General features: G+C 30.8%; 1 protein-coding gene and 1 long non-coding RNA gene across 4 annotated transcripts in view; one reads left to right on the forward strand and one right to left on the reverse strand.

Moving 5' to 3' along the window:
* Positions 1-3,161, reverse strand: part of LOC108745080 — a 27,684-nt gene extending 24,523 nt beyond the window's left edge. The window contains exons 1-2 of one of the 3 annotated variants that reach the window (XR_001939053.2): positions 3,096-3,160; positions 2,893-3,040 (exon numbers count right to left, since the gene is read on the reverse strand). This is a non-coding gene — a long non-coding RNA (uncharacterized LOC108745080). Of the gene's footprint in view, positions 1-2,892 lie in introns of all 3 variants that reach the window. The other 2 variants (XR_003231632.1, XR_001939052.2) reach the window with 2 other exon arrangements.
* Positions 1-12,980, forward strand: part of LOC112905223 — a 72,915-nt gene that overhangs the window by 10,963 nt on the left and 48,972 nt on the right. The window lies entirely within an intron of this gene.

A 12,980-nucleotide genomic window follows, 5' to 3' on the forward strand; every position in this document is an offset into this window, starting at 1 on the left:
AGGAGATCGGGCTGAAACTATAGCTACAAGCTATCCAAGGATGGTACTATAGAATGTCACCTCAAGGTAGGCCTAGTGGCGTCATCTCTTGGTTAGGCCGGAAACTTATCAATCCACCCTCGTATATTCAACAGGTTGACAATTTCTGCACCCAACAAGGATTTCTCGTAAAATACGGTTATCGATATTCGAAGTGGCAAGTGTCTTTTTATTCTTCAAACAAACACAAAAGTAACAAAGTATCGAGGTTAAACCGTATACATATATAAAAGTATACGTATGTGGTTGGTATGCAAAGGAAGTAACTATTCCAACGAAATAGTCCTTCAAAAACGAATGTAGGTACTTCCATGGTAACATATACAAATATACATTTATACAGCAAATCCCGAACATTAAAATTCCAAAGAATACCGTAAACAAACTAGCGAATGTATTCGTCGTTGTTATATTTTATTAAAAAAGAAAAACATGTTAAAGGAAAATGCTGTTTCACACATTCCAAATTATTTTTTGAAATGCAAACTTAAAATTATAAACAATTAATAAATTGAATTGATATGGCGCTTTATTCAACTCGTTGATTCTTGATTTGCAATCTCTTGTTTTATGTAGTTATGTAAAAAAAATAGTTGTAGGGGCAGTGTCTGTGTCACGAAATTGATGTCGGTAATTAAGTCATCAATAATTCCTTTTTGTGATATTCGGAACCGGATGCCAGCATATTAACCCACACTCACACAGAATGACGCTTGGACGTACATTATTACATATTAAATGTTAAGTCGAACTGTGATGGCCCACGCCAATTGGTTGCATTATGGTTAGTCAAGTGGAAAATGTGATTGATTATCGTATCCCTTTATAACTATCCTTATTAATTTTTTAATTTAGAAGGCTAGAGATTACATAATTGGTAATTACTTGAAAATTACGCCTAGTAAGAAAACATTAATTTCATACATAGTTACGAACTCCTTATAAAGATTACACTAATTCATGTGTAAAATAGTTAAAATTTTGACCGACTATTTGGAATCTTTGATTATCGAAAATAAAAGTGAAAATAACAGTGATTGAAACATATTATTTATTGACCCACTAACTACTTTTGAGACTCATCGTCAGTGAGACTTTATAACATACCCCTGTACCACGTATATGTCTGCAGCTACTAAACCCAAAAATACTAAATTCAAGAATTGTGGAAATAGTCGTGTTGTGTGCCAAACAAAACCCATAACATTTGAAATAATGTTTGTATCATGTGTACCTATGTACAATGATTTCTGTCGCGCTAGTACACCAAAACCACAAATCTCAAAACAATTCACATGAGAATTTACAGCTTTTCTCTTGAAAACCAATGGTGATTCTAAGTGAACTCTAAGGCAGCTCATACATGCTAAAATTTCCTAGTAAGTAAATTAGTTTTCAAAAGTCCCCACGCTATAACTATGTGCTTTTGGAAGAACTACTACCGACATCCGATATACTGAAAAATTATACTCTGTTACATCTAGACTGGAAAAATGCATAAAATAAATTAATAAGTTTGAATATATTACAACTCTAAAGTCACTGTAATTTTTTCGTCTCACTCTTGTGCCAAAAAGTACAAAAGTGGAATATGGTTCTTGCGTGTATAACGTATATGTTAAAGGAAATGTGTGTAATCCGTCATTGTATACAATTCCTAGGAAAAGTATATAATTCCTAAAATCGTCCCGAAATGTATGAAATAAATTATATTAGATACATTTCCTAAATAGCAATCGGAAAGATGTAGATAAAGATAAATGAGTACGGGGTGATACCGGAGCGAAGGGAGGGTACTGCGTCATCCTATCAGGTGATTGCACTAGAATCGCGTAAACACAGATAACTCTGATTATAGTTTTACTAACGTGTTTTTTTTATTTTACCGGAATTTCAAACAATTTCCCAGGATATGTGTGTATCAAAAAATCTTTGAAACAATATTTTATAGATTTTCTAAATACCTTGTCTCGCAATTGTATACATTTCCTAGGAATTGTATACAATTCCTAGATTTAATACATTTCCTGTAACATATGCACTGAAAAACAGTTTGGAGGCAACCAGAAAACCACTAATTTTCGTATAAGAAATGGAGCACTGAAATTCTTAGTAGTGCAGTAAATTAACACTAAATAAGCAATAAATTTTAATGTGAATCGATTTTGTGATGTAGGTGTGCTAGTTTTTATTTTTCTACAATATGATCAGTAATTTTCATAAACATTCTGTTCGGGAAATTTTTGCTTTAAAACAAATTTGTTATGAATATACTTAAAATTTAATATGGAGAAAATGAACTTTAAACCCTTATTGAGTGAATACTTGACTAGATAACTACACATAGGGATGGGTATTCCAGGTCAATGCAATAGGTGTGCTAAAAATATACATTTAATTAAATCAGGTTTAATTAATCTTCATTGCATTCTGAACTCTCAATAAAATAATTGAAGAATTTATATGTTATATGTTCCGCATTACTAACAAGAAGTTATGAAGACTTTTAGTTTAGTAAAAGCAATTATCTATGCAGGGTTAAAGACGAAATAGTTTCCCGTGATTCGTGGTGCTTATGTATTCCCTAATAACACTTATTGTCAGTTGCTATTTCGTAACAACCAGACGTAAATGTGAAGCACGTGCCAAGAAAATTAATGGAAAATCTTAACGGAATAGAAATTATTGAGGATAGAACCTAACTATTCGTGGAGGACCTAGTAGCATTAGAAAACAATACATATTCAAAGCAGTTACATTAATAGTAAAGTAATACGTGTATTAACTGTTTAAAATTAATAAGAAACGTTAAATTTTGTATCAAAATGCGATAATTCTACAGAATGCACATACCTACAGGTAATAGAAGTAAAAATTCACTGATTTCGTTGAACGCCCAAAATGCCATCAAATTCATGAATTAATCGGTTGTTTTTCAGACCAAAGTTTTAATTAATCAGAGGATTCCTACAGTCATAGTGATCCGCTGTTGAATTACAACCTACGATAATAATGATATTAAAAATGATAACGTATTTTACTTATACTTATAACACCGATGAAACTTCATAAGGATTTGAAGCTAAATATTTCAATGTAATTGGTGCAGATGTAAACGATGGAATGTCCCTTGATACATACAAATAAGTAAACAAGATATGAGTCTACACTTATTCTCTTTATCTTCAATAAACTAACAAAAACATTTCAATAAAACAGTTTATTAAAGTCGAAACAACTGGTAAAGTATCATTTCTACTAAAGTTGTAATTGTGATTTTTGCTTGTTACAAAAGATTAGCGGAAATTTTCTCAACGTCGTGTACTTAAGAAATTGTTTTATGGAGACAAATATAGCGACATATTTAGTTATCAGTTGCATTATTGTTAGCTGCAATAATTCTAGACAAAGCGTTCCTTATTCACCCCATCTTTCTAATTCGTTCCAACACTACACATTTCCAACAATTCTAACTTTTTTCTTTCTACCATCCACGCTTACTACCCATCCTAATCTTTGTCGAATTTCTAAATCAACCAATCGCGAGAACAGAAGTGCCTTCTTTTCGTTAAAAAGGACTTAACACAGTTCTTCCGGATTATCCATTCTCCTTTATCTCATTTCATAGATTGTGTAGGTACTTCTAGTTTTTCATTTCCACACTGTATAACCCTAATTTCACATTCTTTACATGCATAACAATATTTTTGTTTTTGTCGTTTTAAATAAAAAAGGCAGTAAACTATGGGCGAAAATAAAAATGGATAAATCGTGGAAATGTTGACGATGAAAATTGAAAAGCGTATATAATTATTTATATGTACATGCTAATAGTAAGATGCATATTTGGTGCAGTTGTAAACTTACGCAAAAATAGAAAAGTTTAAAAAATAACTGCAAACCCTTATTTATGTATTAATAAATAAATTTGTGAATTAAACATGAATTTTGCCTTTCCGTTTTAAATTAATTGGAAAAAATATGCAGAAAACAACATTTGCTACCTCCTACATACACTCCACGCTTAAGTACCTACTTATATCATGTATAATTTTTCAATAGCGTGCTCTTTAGGTACCTGGGCTTTAACAGGATAGAAAAGTTTTCCGGCAGCACGAACAAGTGCTATTTCAAATAAAAGTAAGTTTACGTTTTCCATGCGCAATTTAGCTTCCTAATAAATTATGAAGAAGAACCTAATAAAAGATAAATGTAGGCGACTACTTGTTGAATATACAACATATCAACCTAACAAGGTTTTAGTGAAAAATACTTTCCAAAATGATATAATGATAAAATTGATTTTCTCTATTACAAACAAAATCATAAAGACGAGATTCTCAAAATATATAAAAAATGATAAATACCTACAGTTAAAAGATAAAATATTTACTATTCCATAATGGAAAATAACCAAAAAAGGTTTCTCTTTATGATTCTAATTCAGGTAAAATGGATATTAAAAGCTTGAAAGAATCCAAATGAAGCAAAGGAACGACGAGAAATCGCATCCCTTTATTCGTTCTACCATTTTTACGTACGTATATAAATCATCCTGATGGACACATTGCATGTGTAATGTCGTCATTTTATTTTTATTTGTATTCATATTCTGCGTCAGTTATTTATATGGAAATTAAAAAACATTAATTATAAGATTTAAAATATTCTCATTGCTATAATAAAATAAATGAAACATTGATTACAAATCTTAAAATAATTGACTAATAAGTGCATTTAAATAGTCGGAAAAGCTTTATCGTAGCAACATCAGCCCTACTTACTGTTTTTATATTGAAGGAAAACATCTGCTTCTTAAATCCTAACGAAGAAGCTTAGCAAGAAAATCGAACGTAAAGCTTTGATTCCGGATAATCAAAACGCAACCAACATTTCCGTCAAATTTTACAGATTAAAAATAAAATCCGAATTTCCCCTAAAAGTTTCTAAATCCCTGAACATTCCTGTCCTGAAGGTAAAGGATAAGCTTTGCCGAAGCGTTCATCGTTAAAAAGTCTTTGTAACTAAAATGACACGCGCATCTTGAAAAAACTTATTGAGGAAAATTTTAATCCCAATAATCCTTATGTAAATTATATTCTTCCTTTAATAATTGGTATAATCAATTCTCATAATGAAATTTCTCAAACTTCCAATTGAATAAACGATGAAGAGTTACTGTAGAGTAATTTTGATGTTTTATTATTTAACTTACAAAAAAGTATCATAAATTAGCTACCTATTCTTGACTTGTCGAAGTAATTATAATAGGACGAAAGGTGAAACCTTGTAACTTTTAGCTAAATATAGAAGAAATATGCTACCAAGGAATTAGTAAAAAGGTACTTGAGATTTTTAGAAAATCAAATCACTGAAAACTCATAATAAACATAACAAATAAAAAGAATATTATTTAAATTCTAATTAATTATACATGGAGTAAAAAAGAAATTAAACTAGACATCTAATTGCTGTAATTGTGAAATTTCTGTCAACGTTACTCAAATAAATTATGTTCGCTAGAAAAAAAAAATACCAAATCTGTTATTTTTATCTGTTTTTACGAAGTGTTACATATTTTCAACATAATCCATTGTGACATAATATGAAAAAACAGTAAGGGTGAAAATGGAAAACTGGAAAATTGGGTGAAATCGTCATATTTTGCTCTTACAAGATGTTTTCTCCCTTTTTGAACCAATGATCACGTCACTAGTAATATTACAAAATAAATTCAATTCTTATACGAAACAAAACAAGTAATTCCGCGAAAAATCGTAACGTCAAAGTAGATAATAACAAAATGATAAGGAAAACAAATCGAATCTGGCAATAACGTCGACAAAATAATATAAAGATAACTGTTCGAGATAAGCCATTTTGCTAAGAAAAATGCACCTCTTCCCTTTAAGTATACTTTTTCGTTCAATCAATGTTTATTGGAATGAATAAAAATAAGAAATTATAAATATAAATAAACAATCATTAACCGTCCCCTCTCGGTGTGTTAAAAAAATGAGAGAATTATTTTATCAAATTTAGTATAGATATGTTTTTAAATTAAACAAATGAAAAACGTTTTCTGAAAATCAGCAAAATACAAAATACGTCAAAATTACGACGACAGTAAATCATTAAAGCGTTTGCAGTTGTGCCAACGTGACAGCGTAGCACTTAATATTTGCGTAATTGCACAGCTAATTTTCCCAGTTTCACTTATGTGTACGTTCAGAACAGACCAACCATCATTGGTACAGTGGTTTCACGCTCATATTCGTATTTTAACCAACGGCTTCAAGCAATTTTCCATAAAATTACCGTTTTCTACTGACACACCAACAGATATTTCATTTTCCGCCCAGTGCATGGAACTAATTTTCGTATAATTACAAAAATGACATTGGACAGCCTCGGGAAATTCCTGTCTGCCTCTGTACTTATTAAGAACAAAAGAACAACATATGAATAAAGTTTTAACCCTTAATACATTTCATAAAACCTTGCAACCATGTAAACGTCCGCGTTTTGATCTTAATTTGATTTTTGTTTTTACATATATACATATGGAGATTCTCTGATATGTTGACGTCAACACAAAAATACCCGTATCCTTGACAGAATGTTCGAAATATTGAATTCAAATAATTATTCATCATGTAAAACGAACCTTCCGACAAATTTTATCAAGATTGTTTAACAAAAGTAAATCTATAATTTGTAAAAGGATCCATGAAATTTATAAACTCCCCCGTTTAGAAATGAAGAAAATCAACAAATACAAAAACAATAAAGAGGTTCAGTTCCTTGTGACAAATTTACTTCATAATTTACATCAATTACACTGATGAGCAACTTCATCATGCAGAGATTCTATTTACTAACAGTATCAACAACAGCTTGTTGCTGATCAAACGCTAATTCCGTCGATAGAGTCCATTGACATGGGCATGTCCACATGCAATTATTTGTCAAATACAACATTTGCTGTCATGGTAAACGGAATACTCTAAACCCAAAAGGATTACGTAGAAGCTAAATAGAACTTCCAATATGCATGCATGGAACTGAATACAATAGCAACTTCGTTTTTCTATTTGTTCTACCGACATGCTTTTATCAATTTATGAAACATTTTTTAGCTGGACATATGATTAGCTTCACAAGTACCTGTACGTTCATATTTTGATAAACTTTACTTTCTGTGGCAACAAAGTTTTTCTTTCATGAAATAATCATAATAAATATTTAACAACAGTAGTATTTCAAATTAAATTTGGTCCTACTTTAATGCGAATATCAAAGTTAAATTATACGAAATTAAATTTCGTACCTCTGATGAGACTGTAAGTTGTATTAACGCTGATACGATAATAATCGTAAATGATGCTATCGATCAACCGCAACTGATGAGTAGCATTAGGTAATTAAGTAAATAATTGTGCAATCTTGAAATTACTGTTGTCATACCTACATGAAGTGTATTTCCACTTTGTCAGAGATTATTACTTTAAACGAAATTGTGTTACAGTCAAAATCGCTGTTTTTGTGCGATTCCTACCTTCGATAAACAGTTTGCCTTAGTTCTTTGTAGGTATCTAAGTATATGAAACCCTACAAGCGTTCGTAAAAAATGCATAATTTTTAAGAAAATCATGTATCAAGCAAATTTAGCATCCTTAAAAAAAAAACATTATTGCATAGTATTTTTCGTTACAATTCTATTTTGTTGTGTGATTTCTAGTATATGAACTTTCATAAATTGTGTCCATAAAATATATCCGTAATATTCATTTTAAGACGTAATAATTTCTTAAACTGATATGTATTATTTAAACAATTATTGCCGTTCATTATTCCATTTATTGACTGTTACAATAAGTAGGAATGCAACCAAACCTACAAATGCAGCCAACCAGTTCCAAAATTGTGATATAAAATCATTCGATGTCATTTTATTAAATTCATTGCAGTTAGGTAATTTACTTATGGTGTTCTGTTCAATTTTTGTTGTATTAACAATTATTAATGATCGACTCTTGAAATTTTCAACTGCTCTTTCATTTTAAACTCCCCCGTTTAGAAATGAAGAAAATCAACAAATACAAAAACAATAAAGAGGTTCAGTTCCTTGTGACAAATTTACTTCATAATTTACATCAATTACACTGATGAGCAACTTCATCATGCAGAGATTCTATTTACTAACAGTATCAACAACAGCTTGTTGCTGATCAAACGCTAATTCCGTCGATAGAGTCCATTGACATGGGCATGTCCACATGCAATTATTTGTCAAATACAACATTTGCTGTCATGGTAAACGGAATACTCTAAACCCAAAAGGATTACGTAGAAGCTAAATAGAACTTCCAATATGCATGCATGGAACTGAATACAATAGCAACTTCGTTTTTCTATTTGTTCTACCGACATGCTTTTATCAATTTATGAAACATTTTTTAGCTGGACATATGATTAGCTTCACAAGTACCTGTACGTTCATATTTTGATAAACTTTACTTTCTGTGGCAACAAAGTTTTTCTTTCATGAAATAATCATAATAAATATTTAACAACAGTAGTATTTCAAATTAAATTTGGTCCTACTTTAATGCGAATATCAAAGTTAAATTATACGAAATTAAATTTCGTACCTCTGATGAGACTGTAAGTTGTATTAACGCTGATACGATAATAATCGTAAATGATGCTATCGATCAACCGCAACTGATGAGTAGCATTAGGTAATTAAGTAAATAATTGTGCAATCTTGAAATTACTGTTGTCATACCTACATGAAGTGTATTTCCACTTTGTCAGAGATTATTACTTTAAACGAAATTGTGTTACAGTCAAAATCGCTGTTTTTGTGCGATTCCTACCTTCGATAAACAGTTTGCCTTAGTTCTTTGTAGGTATCTAAGTATATGAAACCCTACAAGCGTTCGTAAAAAATGCATAATTTTTAAGAAAATCATGTATCAAGCAAATTTAGCATCCTTAAAAAAAAAACATTATTGCATAGTATTTTTCGTTACAATTCTATTTTGTTGTGTGATTTCTAGTATATGAACTTTCATAAATTGTGTCCATAAAATATATCCGTAATATTCACTTTAAGACGTAATAATTTCTTAAACTGATATGTATTATTTAAACAATTATNTAGTGTTTAAACGAATCGTAATGGAAAAATTGAACAGACGCATATCAAAAGCAATTATATGCTTACTTATTTGCTTATTTGTCCCAGTAGCGTTAAGTTTGAATAATAATAATTTAGAAAAAAATGAAAGAATAATGATGACCGTGCAGTCTGATTCCGCTAGAACTGAACCCCAATCGTGTTTAGTAAATAATCAGCAAGAATATGAAAGAGCAGTTGAAAATTTTAACAGTCGATCATTAATAATTGTTAATACAACAAAAATTGAACAGAACACCATAAGTAAATTACCTAACTGCAATGAATTTAATAAAATGACATTGAATGATTTTATATCACAATTTTGGAACTGGTTGCTGCATTTGTAGGTTTGGTTGCATTCCTACTTATTGTAATAGTCAAAATGGAATAATGAACGGCAATAATTGTTTAAATAATACACCATAAGTAAATTACCTAACTGCAATGAATTTAATAAAATGACATTGAATGATTTTATATCACAATTTTGGAACTGGTTGCTGCATTTGTAGGTTTGGTTGCATTCCTACTTATTGTAATAGTCAAAATGGAATAATGAACGGCAATAATTGTTTAAATAATACATATCAGTTTAAGAAATTATTACGTCTTAAAGTGAATATTACGGATATATTTTATGGACACAATTTATGAAAGTTCATATACTAGAAATCACACAACAAAATAGAATTGTAACGAAAAATACTATGCAATAATGTTTTTTTTTTAAGATTGCTAANATCCTTAGAATAGGTTGTTTTTAGCTGTTAAGCTCAAGTTTTTGAATATATGTATATACTTAATATAAACTGTACGGCACAGTCCGGGTTTGTTTTCCTATCGTAACAAAGTAATTAGTGTAATAATAGGCATTAATATTAGGAAAATAGAAGTTAATTTTTGGTATAGGTAAAGCAAATTTGATGTACATAGGTAAATACCAGGTGTATATGAGTAATGTTAATTTATTTTCGCTGTTCTAATCATATATGGTAATAATAATAAGTCACCTGTTTAGTCAACCATCCGTTGTATATCAAACACTTATTTAATAAAAGCAAATGAATTATTCGTCTCTTCTTTATAGATTCCGTTACTTAATACGAATATCTATACGCTTACACATATGAATAAAGCATTGCATGTGTCTATCTACGTTAGTGTGTAAATACTGCGTTTCACCAACACATGCTCACTGCACATTAAACGATAAATTTTTATTATGTAACATTCAAGGTCAATAAATATTATTAATTACATTCATTAGCAATGAGGTAAACGAAAAACAAAAGCTTCTTTAATTATAACTACTCTCATGGTACACATGCATACACATACTGGTACATACATACATAGCAGATAGCCGCCAATTGTACTTATAATTCGATCAAGGTCGCTTAGGATGCTCTCACACAGACGCACGCACACTTTACAAACAAACACACACACACACGCACACAGACACACACATATACACGCAAACATTCGCACGCGCGGCGTATTGTTAGCGTAAATACATCAACGGTGTGCAATATTTACTTTTATGTTACCGTTGCACTGAAGACTCTATGTTTAGTCGGTTGGTTAACACGTCGGTCTAGCAGCATTAAAGCTGTTTTGCCTTGGATCGAACCAGAACTCTGTTCACAGTTTTTTTTCAGAAAAAAAAAATGTCGCAACAAGGCGGCGAGAGATCTGGCGGCGAGAGGACAAACTGCAGCGAAGATAGCGGAAAATTCAAAGTCGCAGACGATAGTAGCAGAGCGAAGCCCTGGCTGAAAATGACAGCTGTCAAAGATGGCCGGCAATGACAGATATCAAAGATGGCCGGCGATGACAGCTGTCAAGGATGCCTGACAATGCCAGCTGTCAAAGATGGTTGATGGCCCTGACGTCAGAGTGGGAGTGGAAGGGGTAAAACGGTCGAAAAAGGACGAAATTGAACCTTCATAAGAAAATACATGGGATTTTGAGGCCGAACTGTCATAGCCTATCTACTTATGTACTCAGATCATGCTTATAGCGAAAGTTCCCCAGTTGGTATACTGAATAGAATTATAATAACCTTTTAATTCGTTAGCAACCCCTTTCTCTTTGGCTTCGTGACGGCCACAATGATTATATATTACATAAATAATTTAGAAAAGAAAGAAGGATTGAATTTGTAACTTTCTAAGAACACTTTATATTTCATCATCATAAATTCAGCCTGTTCGTTTCAAAAAAGGCTAACTTGTTACAGATTTTAAAGTTCAAAACATAATTTTCATGATTCTATAGAATGCCTTTTCGGAAATTCTAAGTAATACGTAGTCGAATTTTTGTGTCAAATGCTTGGCCTCATTGTTTTTTCGTTTATATTTTTTAAAAATAACAATTTTTACAGCTGCCATATTAAACTTGGATCCCAGAAAACTAAAATTAAATTAGGATTTTTCCCCTACGCAATCACTTTTCTTTACTTTTATCCGTTTCTTTTGAAGAGAAATTTCGTTATATTGACGATCAAATAAGGCACGTCGTTGTACTGGTAAACCATAAAACGTGACACAGTATTAAAATTGTCAAAAGTCATACAAAAAAATATTAAATTTATTTAGTCGTAAGTTTTCGGCAATAAAAAACGCTGTTCATATAAAAGCAAATCGAACGATTTCTCTGTTTTGATTGACATTTAAAATTTTATTTCCGAATGTTCTGCACAATTGAAAACAAAGAAACGTCTAAATATAATAAGCATTGATTCCTTGTAAATGGTATATTATAAAACAGATTTCAACTTCTATACCAGGATCAAATATTGTACATTGTACATTGACAGTTTTTATGATGTTGATTTCATGTTTGATATATATCAGTAATTATTACACAATGAAAAATTTCAATAATCGAGATGAAGCGGTTCTTCATTAGCAGAATTTCCCACGTTTCGTCCAACAATCTGGAGCCTTTTTCAAGGTAATTGTGAATGACTTGCTTTCTCTAAATTTCAATTATTATTCGTTTTACCTTCTTTAATATTTACTTCACTTCTAAAATTAATAAATATCCATCACCATTATAAATATGTTGCTACTAAAGTACTTTACGTATTCTTGCCTTGTATTGAACTATTCAACCGTCTATAAGTACTATAATGATGTCGGATACGCCGAATACCATGTATAGTAAAGCGATTTATCCGACGTTTGATCGATTTTTGTAAAATTTTTCTTATCCCGAAGGGAATCAGCCTGTGATTGCTCGCGATCAAAAGGAAATCTACTTAACATTCTTTCTTATTTATTAAAATTATCCAGTACTTCTCAAGATTTTTACCAGTGAAAGTTTTAATATTTATACAATAATGTTGATATTACAAAAAAACAATCAGAATAAACAAACTAGAAATTTACAAAATAAATTAATATAAAAAGGTGTAAGCATACCGCTGTTTTCCCGCATTGGGGAAAAATTAAAAGCAAATTTATTACGCACGAGAGACACCAAAAGCTGCTTTATCTGATCAGGCTTTCTATCTGTTTTTATTCGGCTACGTCTTTATAAAAACAGAAGCAACATACATTTACGTCAAATTATCTTGGTCTTGTACATTTTTAATTCTGCTTGACGAGGAATTTACTAATTGTTCGATTCCCTCCTTAAAATATTATCACGGAAGAATTTCCATCCTTCCATTTAACGTGTTGTAATGAATTCATTAATTAACTATGCATAATTGACACATTTCGAGCAGAAAACCTAATTCTAACGA

The sequence above is a fragment of the Agrilus planipennis genome, unplaced genomic scaffold (assembly GCF_000699045.2).
Source record: "Agrilus planipennis isolate EAB-ADULT unplaced genomic scaffold, Apla_2.0 scaffold39, whole genome shotgun sequence".
NCBI classification, from domain to species: Eukaryota; Metazoa; Arthropoda; class Insecta; order Coleoptera; family Buprestidae; genus Agrilus; species Agrilus planipennis.